At 56.7% G+C, this 12363-nt stretch overlaps 1 pseudogene; it reads right to left on the bottom strand.

The window, feature by feature from the left end:
• Positions 1–2558: 2558 nt before the first annotated feature.
• LOC142025325 (U2 spliceosomal RNA) lies at positions 2559–2767 on the bottom strand (annotated as a pseudogene).
• Between the last annotated feature and the right edge of the window lie 9596 nt (positions 2768–12363).

Here is a 12363-nt window from a genome sequence, read left to right on the forward strand (position 1 = left end):
CTCCTTTACAAAAGGATCCTGCCTACTTCAAAGTCTCTTTACGCCTATGAGCAGAGGGGAATAATAGCTCCCGTACACCCTGAGGAAGAGGGACGCGAAGGGGATGTGCCCTGCCTCACCCGGCTGCTGCTCCAGGAGTAACGGGGCTCCCCAGCCAGCCCCTTCCGGGGCGCTGAGCTAATGGGGGCGTTGGCCGCTGTGCAGGGAGCTCGGCTGTGCCGGGGCCGGGCCTCCTGGTGGGGGCGAGGAGCTGGGGCTGCTCCCGGGGGTGGGGGACACGTGGCGCCGCTTAGCCCCGCTGAGGGTGAACGCTGCTCTCGGAGGTCACCTGGGGCGACGTCCCCTGCAAGCAGGGCGCTGCGGAACCCAACTGGCCCGAGCCTGCCGCGGTCAGGGGAAAGGCGCCCCAGCCTGGCAGGGACCTGCTGCAGCTGGGGAACCCCCCGGCCCACGGAAGCCCCCATCAGTCCCAGACCCACTGAGGGCAGGGGAGGGATGCCGATCTCCCAGCCCAGCCCGATGTGGCGCCTCCCCCTGCCTCAGCCTGGGGGCTGTGTTGGGGGGAGGGCTGGGGGGGGGGTCCTCTCTGCTGTAGCCCGGGGCCAGCCAGCACCCCAAGCCCTTTAGACCTGGCTCCACCCCAGAGCCCGCATGCCCAGGCAGCACCCTCACCCCCAACCCTCTGCACCAGCCCTGAGCCCCCCTCCCACACCCCGAACCCCTTGGCCTCACCCCCCCCCCACGCTTTGTCAGACTACTAATATGGAGGGGACTTGTCACATTTCACACGAGGGGTGCAGGGAACAAATTCATTTCACAGGTGCCTGGGAAAAGTTAGCGGCAAGGCTGAGTCTGAGCCCCGGTTTTACAGAGGAAGCATCAACCCAGCTGGGCCAACATCCCAGCCTTGTTCCCAAGGCGTGATCAACAGCTGGGGGGGGCGGGGGCGGGGAGGGGGACAAGCGGGAGCAGAGCGCATGAGAGAGGGGACTTGCATTTCGCTCAGGGTTAATCCACCCTTGGGACTGCCCTGCCGTGCACTGTAAGAACAACAAGTCCTGGGGCACCTCAGAGACTAACATTCTGGAGCATAAGCTCTCGTGGGCAAAGTCCCGCTTCATCCCAGAGTGCGCCAGCCTTTCTAGGTGGCAATGCGCCCACCGCTCACCTTTTCCCTCTCACTCTACAGGCTCTTCTTCTATTGGCCCAGCCTGCTACTGCTGACTGAGGACTGTTTCTCACTGCCTCTCTCCTTCTCTAGAGTTGCCCACTGCTCACCTTGTAATGATCCGCAGCACGAAGGGTCTGTCCTGATCGCTTCCTGGAACAGCTGGTGACAGTCTCGCATACGTACAGCATCCATTCTCACTCACACAACAAGGAGCTTTCATTAGCACTGCTACAATCAGTACTGAGACTGAACAGCAAGTTAATTTCAAAACCATCACACTGAATTCAATGTCAGATACAGGTGAACACTACACAGAACTGAAAGAGTTTTATACTACAGGGGTGCAGCTTGCTTGCTTTTAGGCCCTTAATAACGGCCCATGGAAAAACTGCCAACTGTCTTCAGTTGCGTCTCCTCTTAGTCTTAAACCTGCACAATCAAAAACTTTCAATCTGTTCTTATTGGTTAACCAAACCAGGTCTGACCAGGGGGACTGGAACAATTTTTCTCATGGGAGTGCTGATGAAGGGGAGTTGCAGCCCTCTGCTTTCACCAGCCCTGGAGGCCTGCTGACCTAGAGCAGACCTGCCTCTCACAAACACTTGGATTCTTTTTTCTGCAAAAAAAAAAAAAAGAGCAGTCTATGAGCATTTTGAAGGCTAACAAACTAATTGATGAAGGGGTGAGCTTTTCTGGAATAGACCCAAGTCTTCAGAGCATAAGACTCAATATTTAAGGCACAGACAACCAAAAGTAGTCATCAAGGTTGACTAATCAGAAAAATCGGAATCAAAGTGGGCACATCAGAAGAGCGGTAGGAAGGGGAGAAATCCAGAGTCACATCAAACAAAGTGGCTTTGTCTACACTAGCCCAAAACTTCAAAATGTCCATGCAAATAGCCATTTTGAAGATTACTAATGAGACTCTCTTTAGAATGCGGGGGGCGGGGTGGGGGGCAGCACTTGGAAATTGCAGCGGCTCACGCTGCGCAGCTGGTCCCAATGTGGAAATCCCCTTATTTTAATTTGCTGATAGGAATAAAGGGAATTTCGAAGTTGCCGGGGTTCTTTTGGAAAAGACCCCCACCTAAACCAGCCCCGCAATTGCAAGGTGCCCCAACCATGGCCTTGCTAATGAGGTGCTAAATATGCATTTAACTGCTTTTAGAAATGCTAAATATGTATGTCAGTGTTCACTTAGTAGTTTTTATAATAGTCACTTCTATGGTAATTTCAAAGTTTTGGGCAAGTAAAAACCCAACCTGGACATAAAAGCATAAATGATTCTTACAACAAATTTACATATGAAGAATTCTGTTTGTGGTTTAGAAAAACAAGACTTTGAAAGTTGAAGTCTATTTTTTTATTAACAGTATTTTCCCCCGAAGGGAGGTGCACCGTTCCTGAAAGTACTGCAATACCCGGTCGATGCGTGGAGTGGATGGAACAAGCCCCTATTCCCTCTCTCCGTTCCAAAAATCCATTTAATATATAGCCCTCAGATAGAGAACATATCAGATATTAAACTGATAAAAACAGCTTAAAAAAATTACAGTAAGCGAATGTTTGATCTTAGCCAAAAGACCGAGAAGCGATACAATTTTGTGAAAATTTTACGCAGCCCACCCATCTGGACACTTTTAGACGTCACGACGAGTCACCCGAATGCAACACATGTGAGCCTTGCAACAAGATTTTTACAGATCGGCAAGTACACCTACTTTCTTCATCCTGCAGCTCCTTTGTAGCTGGTCAAAGCAAAACCTCTCCCACCAGATAATTCAGCTTTAAAACGAGTTATTCCACCAGACCTGCGAGCTGCCTCTGTGGTGGTTCTTTCGCTGCCTAAGCGATCACCTAATCTGCATGAAGCCTGTCCCCTCGCTGCAGCGTGATGACGCCATCGAGCTGTTAACCCTGTATGGACTGCACAACCAAAACAAAAAGCAGTCAAGTAGCATGAGAACATAAGAATGGCCATACTGGGTCAGACCAAAGGTCCATCCAGCCCAGCACCCCATCTGCCGACGGTGGCCAATGCCAGGTGCCCCAGAGAAGGAGAACAGAAGACAATGATCAAGTGATTTATCTCCTGCCATCCATCTCCTGCCCTTGTTCTGAAGGCTAGGGCACCATACTTTATCCCTGGCTAATAGCCATTTATGGACCTAACCTGCAAAAATTTATCAAGCTCTTTTTTAAACCCTAATAGAGTCCTGGCCTTCACAGCCTCCTCGGGCAAGGAGTTCCACAGGTTGCCTGTGCGCTGTGTGAAGAAAAATTTCCTTTTATTAGTTTTGAACCTACTACCCATCAATTTCATTTGGTGTCCCCTAGTTCTTGTATTATGGGAAAAGGTAAATAATTTTTCTATATTCACTTTCTCCACACCATTCATGATTTTATATACCTCTATCATATCGCCCCTCAATCGCCTCTTTTCCAAACTGAAAAGTCCCAGTCTCTCTAGCCTCTCCCCATATGGGACCCGTTCCAAGCCCCTAATCATCTTAGTCGCCCTTTTCTGAACCTTTTCTAATGCCAATATATCTTTTTTGAGGTGAGGAGACCACAGCTGCACGCAGTACTCAAGATGTGGGCGTACCATAGTTTTATATAGGGGAAGTATGATATCTTTTGTCTTCTTATCGATCCCTTTTTTAATAATTCCTAACATCCTATTTGCCTTACTAACTGCTGCTGCACACTGCGTGGATGTCTTCAGAGAACTATCCACTATAAGTCCAAGATCCCTTTCCTCATCTGTCGTAGCTAAATTTGACCCCATCATGCACTTTAAAGACTAGCAAAATAATTTATTAGGTGAGCTTTGGTGGGACAGACCCACTTCTTCACACCATCAGACCACCGGACCGCAGAACCGGTGTCAACCACACACCTCGGCAGCAACCCCCTGCTCTCATCCACTGCCATCGTCCCTCCCTTAGCAATCACACTGCTGGGGATTGCCCTGAGGCACAACCCTGTGATTTCAGCTCTGCAAGGCCCAAGCTGCTGCTCTGTGATTTCAGAGAGAGGCTGAAAGCAGCTACTTAACTCCACGGCAATTGGAGAGACTTGAACTGGTTTTCCCCTCCTCCTGGAGGTAACACGCTTCCAGTTCTCCTCTTTGTTTTGGGCAGCCTGCTGTACCTGCAGTATTATCTGTTGCCTTCTATCCAGAAAGTCTTCACCTTCTCTGATGGACCTGAGGGTTGGGATTTGTGCCTCAAGTCCTTTAACCTTCTCTTCTAAAATGGCTCCCAGCTTCCCCTTGGGCCAGAGAAAATCCTTTCTATCATTCGGGAGGAAGACAAACACGGCACATGCCACGCAGGTCACAACACCAGAGCTCTCCCCAGCCACGTCACTCTCCATTTCTCCCTTGACAGAGATCCCTTATTTGTTTCTAGTGCCGCCTTGGAGGGCACAAGAGAAACCCCGTACAAGAAAGGTGAAAACAGGCATGTGGCTCCTCCCAAAGGCGAGCTGCCTGTGAGCTGCTCCTGTTCGCTGCTCCTCACAGGAGTCGCTGGGGCTGCCTTCTTTCGGGGCTGCTAGCTGGCTAGGCCCGGCTGAGTTGTGAATGAAAAGCCCCGGGCAGCGCGGAACAGCCCACGTCCTGTGTCCCTCTCCCCGTGGCCAGCCCGGCCCCTCTGCGCACCCCAGCGGCAGACGGCCGTGGAGAGGCAGCTGGTGGCGTGGGAGTTCCTGGCTGAACAAGAGCGCCTCCTGCTGGCACGCCTGGGAGAGCTGGCCCAGGAGATCGGGCCGAGGGGGGAGGAAAATGCCACCCGGCTGGGGGAGAAGATTTCCCGGGCTGGCGCCCTCAACACACAGCTGGAGGGGACGTGTCAGCAGCCGGCGCTGGAGCTGCTGCAGGTGAGAGGGCGCTGGACGTGCCCAGGGCCCTATTAAGGAGGGGACTGAGGTGCCTGAAGCTCCAGGCCCATAACAATTCAGACAGAATTTTTTCGAGAGACATTTTGAAGCATATGCTCCAAAATCTGTGTTAGTCTGTAAGGGGCCACCAAGTCCTGGTGCCTTTGGCCTGGTGCACCTATGACACAGGCCTCACAGTCTTCAAAAAGCTTTTCCCGGAGGCAGTGCTTGAGGACAGTGTCGTGAGCGGGTGTGGCATAAACAACAACGCGCACGATCGAACGCAGACCTTTTTTACGCTGATGACATGGGACTGGCTCAGCCAGTTCCATACCAAGCCTCCTTCTAAATTCCTCGTAGCCATCGTCCTTCGCATCATCTTCAGTGGTTTGTATCGGTGTTGAGCAAAACCAAGGTGGATCCATTTCATCTTCGTTCTGACACAACGTCGTCCTGGGGTTTAGGGTCCTCAAGGAAGGCCTTGTGGAGCTCTGGAGAGATTCCCAGAAAGAAAATAATGTACGATCCTGTGGTCTTTTTAGGTTTTTACAAAATCCCATTACACGACCCCCCAACCTCGCTCATTCGTTTCTTACCTCTTTGGCTTCTTTTCCGTTCTCTTTGTCTGACTCCTTCAACCTGCGGCCGCCTTCCTCCGTAGGGGTGGACAAAGAGAGGCCGTCTACCTTGTCGGGCTGCCTCGAGAGCGGTTGGGTTTCGGGGTCGGGTTCCGGTGTATCCGTCAACAAGGGTTGGGCCAAAGGGCTCCCCTCGGCTACCGCCTCCCCCTCGCAGCTGTCGCGGGTGCAGCGCTTTCTCCACGTGCGGCGGAGACCCGTCGGCACATGAACAACGTCCGAAGTCTGGCAGGGGTGGTGAAAGTGTCCATCTTCCCGCTCAGCGTTTGCACATTTCTGAAACACGCGCTCTTGGAAGAAGATGGCCTCTTTCTGGGGGTAGCGCTGTGCTCCGATTGGTGGAGGGGCGAGTCCTTCGAGGGGTCGCATGACACCCTTTCCTTCCAGTCTCACTTGACCCAGATGTACTCCTACCCCCGAAGGGAACGTCTTCCGGTGACAGGGGGCGGGCCTAAAGGAGTTGGGGAGGAACTTCTGGTGACAGGAAGGAGGGGCAAAAGGGTTAAGGGGGTGGGACTTCTGGTGAAAGGGATGGGCGGAGCTAAAAGGGCTGGGCTGGGGCTTCTGGTGAAAGGGGCGTGGCTAAAAGGAAAAGGGGCGTGGCTAAAGATTGATGGTAGATCCCTTTGTAGCCAGACAAAGTCTCCCCCTTACAAGCCAGCTTGCTCGTTTGCCCCCCCCACTGAGGAGCACACAGGGCACGGAAACGGCTGCTGACAGCACAGTCTTTGATGCCCTCATTGAGGCTCAGACATGCTAGCTTATCGTGACCCTGAGAAGCAGCAAGTACAGCTAGAAGGCTAACAGGCCAGACTGTCAACATGAGGTGGGGGGGACCCTCAAGAAATCACCCCAGCTGGCATTGATCAATATGATGCACACACACAATCACCCAGAAGGGGACGTGCCCCGCCCGCACAAAAGAATGTCCTGTACTCCTAAATTGCTTATCTCTTGTCTTACAAGTGCAAACTAAGTAGAAATGCCCTTGTAACAAACTGGCGTCACAAAGACAGACCAGTATGATCTGGCACCATAGATAAGAAAGAGAATACATAACCCGAAAGGGGTATAAAAGATGGGTCCAGCAGAACTCTAACTTTGAGTGCATTTCAACCAACTACCTGCTGGTCGGGTCAGGTGATTGCCTCCCGAGGTCCACTACTGGGGACGCCCAACCTCGTATTCGTCTTTCCGCGGAATTGAGTGACCGATCCGGCTTGGCTACGCTGGTATCGAGAGACGCAGAGAGGGTAAGATACACCCATGCTAGGTCTCTGACTTTTTTTTGTGCACAGCTAAAGAATTAGAGCTCTGTAACTAGATGTCATTGTGCCAAGATATCATTGTGTTAGATGATAACTGATATCTTTGTATTGGATTGTAAGGTAACTTGTTAACACCTGTACTTTGCTAGCATATAAGAAGTAAACAATAGCCTTTCGCAACCGCACTCTTATAACTGTAGCTTAATAAACTTGTAACTAGTTAAGATCCAAGCCTAACTATTTTGTTAACCCTTTTGTCACTGCAACACAGCCGGCACAACAAAAGAACTTTAACCGTTTGGTTACTACAGCCTGGCCGTGGGTGAGTGTGCTAGGAGCTGCCTGCTCTACCAGTAAAAAACTGGGTTGCTTAGGACCCAGGGGAATACCTCACCGCACATTACCTGCCCACCGGCTAACACCCTTATACTACTAGGACCCATCACCAGGCCTGATAGTTTTGGGGTTTTTTCAATCTATCCTGCCCCAGACCCTTGAAGGCCCTTCTGAAGGGTTAATCCCACAGCCCTGGGTTTACCAGGCCAACGCTCTAACCACTGACCTCTCCCTCCTCACCATTGTTCCCCTCCAGCAGCAGAATAAAATGTGTATGTGCACCAAAGCCTGTGTGGCTGTGCGCCTGCAATAGAAACACAGGCGGCCAGCGCTGGGTGCTCTGCAAACCAGCTGAGTGGCCCTGAATCTTTCCTGGGCAGCCGCCCAAGCGCTCTGGGGTGGTCACAGAACTGGAAGAGACCTGGAGAGATCCTGGAGCGATTGTAATCTAGGCCCTCTATGGCAGCGCTCTCTGAAACGCTCCCACTTCCACGTGCAGGGCCAGGTGAGCAGGGAGGACTGCAGAGTCTCAGCGCAGGGGTGAGAGGATGGGGCCGGGCAGAGAGGTTCACATTCATTAGGAACTGGGGACACTTTTGGAGAAGCGGGAGGCTGTACGGGGGGGATGGGCCCCACCTACCCCAAAACGGAACCAGGCTGCTGGCACTTAACACTGAGATGTCGCAGAGCAGTTTTTAAGCGAAGGGCTGGGGGGAGCCGACGGGCGCAGAGGAGCGTGTGGATTGGACACAGGCATCTCTTACGGGAGGGTCGATAAACAGGGATTCTCTGTGTTCTACTCAGGAGGAGAGCGCTGAAGATGATAAAACGGGTAAAATCAGATGAGAATCAATCGACTGGAAAAGGATCTAATCCATCTGGAACAGGCAGACAGATCAGAATCACAATCACAGAATCCGAGGGCCGGAGGGGACCTCAGGAGGTCGTCTAGTCCAGCCCCCTGCCTAAAGCAGGATCAACCCCCCCAGAGCGTCCCCTTTGGGTAGTTGAAGGCTGCTATCAAATCGCTCCCCAGTCTTCTCTTCAGGAAACTAAATAAACCCAAATCCCTCAGCTTCTCCTCATAGGTCATGTGCTCCAGCCCCGTAATCCCCCTCCTTCCCGAGAGGGCAAAGAAGCAGGTCTGGGTGTTCAAAGGGACATCAGTGGCTGAGTCCCACTGGGTGGATCTCCAGTGGGAGCACAGAGCTCCATGGCCAGAAATCCAGTTGGGTCGTGTCCCTTCCCTTGCAAGGGGCGGCCGGGGCGTGAGGGGCCTGCCAGGGCTGGAGAGCAGGCAGGGGCAGGTGGGAGACAGCGCTGCTTCCCCAGCTCAGCTCAAGCGACTCACGACTCCCTCCCTGTGCCTCAGTTTACCCTGAGGGGTTCCGTAGAGGCAAACCCGGCCCATGTGGTGCCTGTGCTGGGGAAGGCAGCTCTTGTTGTCTGTCACAGGCCTCGGGGAGCTGAGGCAGGCGACATTTTGACACACGTTGGCCGCTCAAGGGGAAGTTGCTTGCTCTGAGGCAGCTTGCTCACTTGCTCTGAGGCAGCTTGTCGGAGCTGTGGGGCAGCCCAATGGGCTGCAGTAACCCCCATGCTCCTTGGTGTATCTCGAGTATGCTCACGATAGTGGCATGAAGCCCCTCTCGGTGAATTATCCAGACTGCCCAGCTCCCCGGGGGGCTGGAAACGTGTCCTCACTCACCAAGGGAAACCGAGGCGCAGAGTGACAGGGAAGTGAGGGAGAGCAGGCCAGAGCTCAAACCACTCGACCCCACTGCCCTCCCAGAGCTGAGAAGAGAACCCAGGAGTCCTGGTGCCCAGCCCTGCCCCTGCTTCAACTGCGAGATCTCCCTCTGCTCCTGCAATAATGTACCCATGAGATGTCACCCTCCTTTGGGAGATGGAAATAGACACCCCGCCCCTCCCAACCCCGCTGCACTGCCCCTCGCCCCACCCCCATCCGAAAGCCAGCCTCTGAACCAGGCACCCATTTCACAGCCCCACACACTGAGCCCTGCACGGCCGTTCCTGCGCAGCCCAGCCCCCTGGTCACTCACTCATGGGCTCAGGACACGTGGCAGTGCCGGAGCGCTCCCCGCAGGCAGCGGCTGGGTCCCAGCCCAGCCGGGCCCCGGTGCAGCGCAGGGCGGCGGTGCCAGCGGGACGGGCAGCGCCGTTGTGGCCGCGCCCCCTGGCCCTGGTGCTGTGCGGTGCGGCCCGGGGGAGGCGGCGCTGGGCGCCCCGGGGGTGCACCGGGAACACGTGACGTGGCGGGTGTGTAGCGGGTGTGACAGTGTCACACCGACGGGCGGGGCGCGGCGCTGCGCTGCGGGGGGAGGGGCAGGACACCGCACACACCCGCTGCAGGGCCGGGCCGGGCGCGGGTGACAACAGCCCTGTCCCGCCCTCTGAGCGCGGGGGGGCGGGGCTCACCCCCTGGGGACTCTCCCCCCGTGGGGCTCTAGGGGGCACTGACCCCCCCGCAGCGCTTTGTCACGTGCGCGCCGATCGGGCAGCGGCAGCCACAGCCCCGGCAGGGTCAGTCCGGGCAGCGGCTCCCGCCGCGCTCACTGCGCATGCGCGGTACGGGGTGGGCGGGGCACAGCCCGAGCTTCTGGCCCCCGCCCGCCCCCTCTCCCCCGCGGTACGTGTGTTACTGAAGAGACATTATCGCTGCGTTCTGGAGAGGGACGCAGCCGAGCTGGGTTTTGTATTCAAATCCGGCACCTTAACACAGGGGTTAAATCGTGATGGGAACTTTCCGCGTCACTCTCGGGGCTCGTCTGCGAACTTGGCTTAGTCCAAATCTTGACCTCCCCCCCCGCCCCTCCGCTCTCTGATTTGCTCCCCTCGATCGTTTGTTTCTGATTTGTGCGCCTTGATTTGTGCGTTCGGTTCTCTGGGCCTTAAATCTTGAGTCTGCTCCGGTCCGGCTCTGGGCGGGAGAAGTGGGTCTGTCCCACGAAAGCTCGTCACCTCATAAACCATTTTGCGAGTCTTGAAAGTGCCACTTGACCGCGTTTTGTTTTGATAGTGTAGAGACTGGCGGGGCTTCCTCCCTGTTACTATCCAACGCTTAACGCGTGACCGAGTCCAGCACTGGCGGGGGGTGTTGGTTATTGCCGGGGGGTGAATTCCTCCGCTCTGAGGGGGTGTGCGCGGGCTCCCCCCAAGCCCTGGGAGGGGGGGTATTAAATGCCGAAGGGCTGGCGGGGGGGGGGGGGTGTGTCTGTTGTGTAATGCTGACACCTACTGGCCGCCCCCAGCATTGCAGCAGGACGATGAAGGGGGCAGTGCAGCTCCCCAGATGCGGCTCAGGCGACGTTCAGGCTGCAGTTGTATCTAGACATAATTTATGCAATTTGCGCAATGTGTAAATGAACCTCCCCCGTCCGGCATCCTCGGGCCCTGACCGGTGCCAGACGAAAGAATTTGCAGGACCACAGGAGGTCGATATTGCCCAGCTGCATTCCCAGCACTCCCACTGCTCACTTGGTGGTTCCCTGTTGGGTTCACTGGCGCTGCCCACGGTGGGCGGAGGGGACACTGGCTGGCTGGGGAGGCGGGAGCTGTTTCCTCCCTCCCCCAGAGCCTGTCCCAGAGCTGAGCAAACCCTTCACCTCGGCCCCACGTTCTGTCCCACCCATGAGCCGCCCCTCCCCCACCCGTCTCATGTCCCCAACCGCTGGGAGTTTCTGCCCGGGGGGGGTGAAGCCCGTGGAGCCGGTGCAGGGAACAGGGACCCCCAGTACAAACAGTGCGGGTCAGTCCAGCCCTGTGAGCGCCCAGCCAGGCCCAGCCCCAGAGTCCAGCCTTTGAAACGGGACCGAGACCCAGCGGCAGACCCTGTCCCCCGTTCCAGGGTGTGTGCAGCCCCGGTCTCAGCTCCTCGGGGCGGGGGAGAGCCGCTGCCCGCAGCCTCCAGTCGCAGCTCACAGAGCCGGACAGGACTCCGGAGGTCCCAGGGTCCCGGCCCGGCCCTCTCGGCGGGCCGCAGCCCCAGCCCGGGCAGATCTGTGTGTGATCTCTGGGCCCCAGGCCCGCAGGGTCGGAGCTCACAGCCCGGGGGGCAGCAGGCGAGTGCCGACCGCTGGGACCCACAGGAGGGAACGAACCCGGCACCCGGGGGACTAAAGCCCGGGGCTGTCCCAGGAGCCACAGGCCGCTGGCGCCCCCGCCCTCGGCCCGTCTGCAGAGCGGAGACTCCGCTCCCCGGTCACTGCGGGTCACGCACGTCCGTGTCCAGCCCAAAGCGGGGGGGGGGGCCTTCGCGGGACCCGCTGTGGGCGGCAGGGCCAAGCGGGGCAGGTCCCGGCGCTTTGCCGCAGGACGCGGCGCTCCCGGCAAGTCTCCCCCCGGCAGAAGCCGGGCCAATAAACGACGCGTCCCTCCGTCCGTCCCCCTTGTCTCTGAGCTGCCGCCCGTGGCACTGCCCCGGCTACAGCGACACCGGGCACAGCCCTGCGGGCGGCAGCGGAGCGCGGCCGGGGCCGGGGCGGGGCCGGACATTGGTGCAGGCTGAGTCCTTTACTGCGCTGTTAGCCTGCCGCGCCCGGCAGAGCTACGGGCTCTGCCCCTTTAAGGGATTTGGCGCGCTGTATGCTAATGTCACAGGGTCATCGCCAACCTCCCGCCCGCGGTGAAGTTCATTCATTTGAACAGCAGCTGCAGGAGAGCTCTCGGGGCCTCGTCCAATCCGGGAGCACTATGCTAATATGGCCACGCCCCTACAGGGAGTCAGCTGCCGCCTGGCTTTTTCGCGCGTTTTCTTGCCCTGGCAATGGGAAAAGAGGAGCGTGTGAATGGGGCGTTCGGGGTCCCCCTTCGGCTACGGGACAGACACGGGGAGGTGGAGCTGGGACCTGACTTGCAAGGGGCGCTGCGGCCCGGGAGTGCCTGGATGAGGTGAGCTGTGATCTTCCTACACCGCAGTGTCCTGGGAAACTGAGTCCCGCCCTCTGGTATGCAGTGCGGGGAGGGTGTTCCGGCGATCCCAGCCTTAGGGCAGCGCTGGGCTTATTTTTACCCACAGACCCACCCACCCACGCAGGCTGAAGGGCCT

The sequence above is a fragment of the Carettochelys insculpta genome, chromosome 22, assembly GCF_033958435.1.
Source record: "Carettochelys insculpta isolate YL-2023 chromosome 22, ASM3395843v1, whole genome shotgun sequence".
NCBI lineage: Eukaryota > Metazoa > Chordata > Testudines > Carettochelyidae > Carettochelys > Carettochelys insculpta.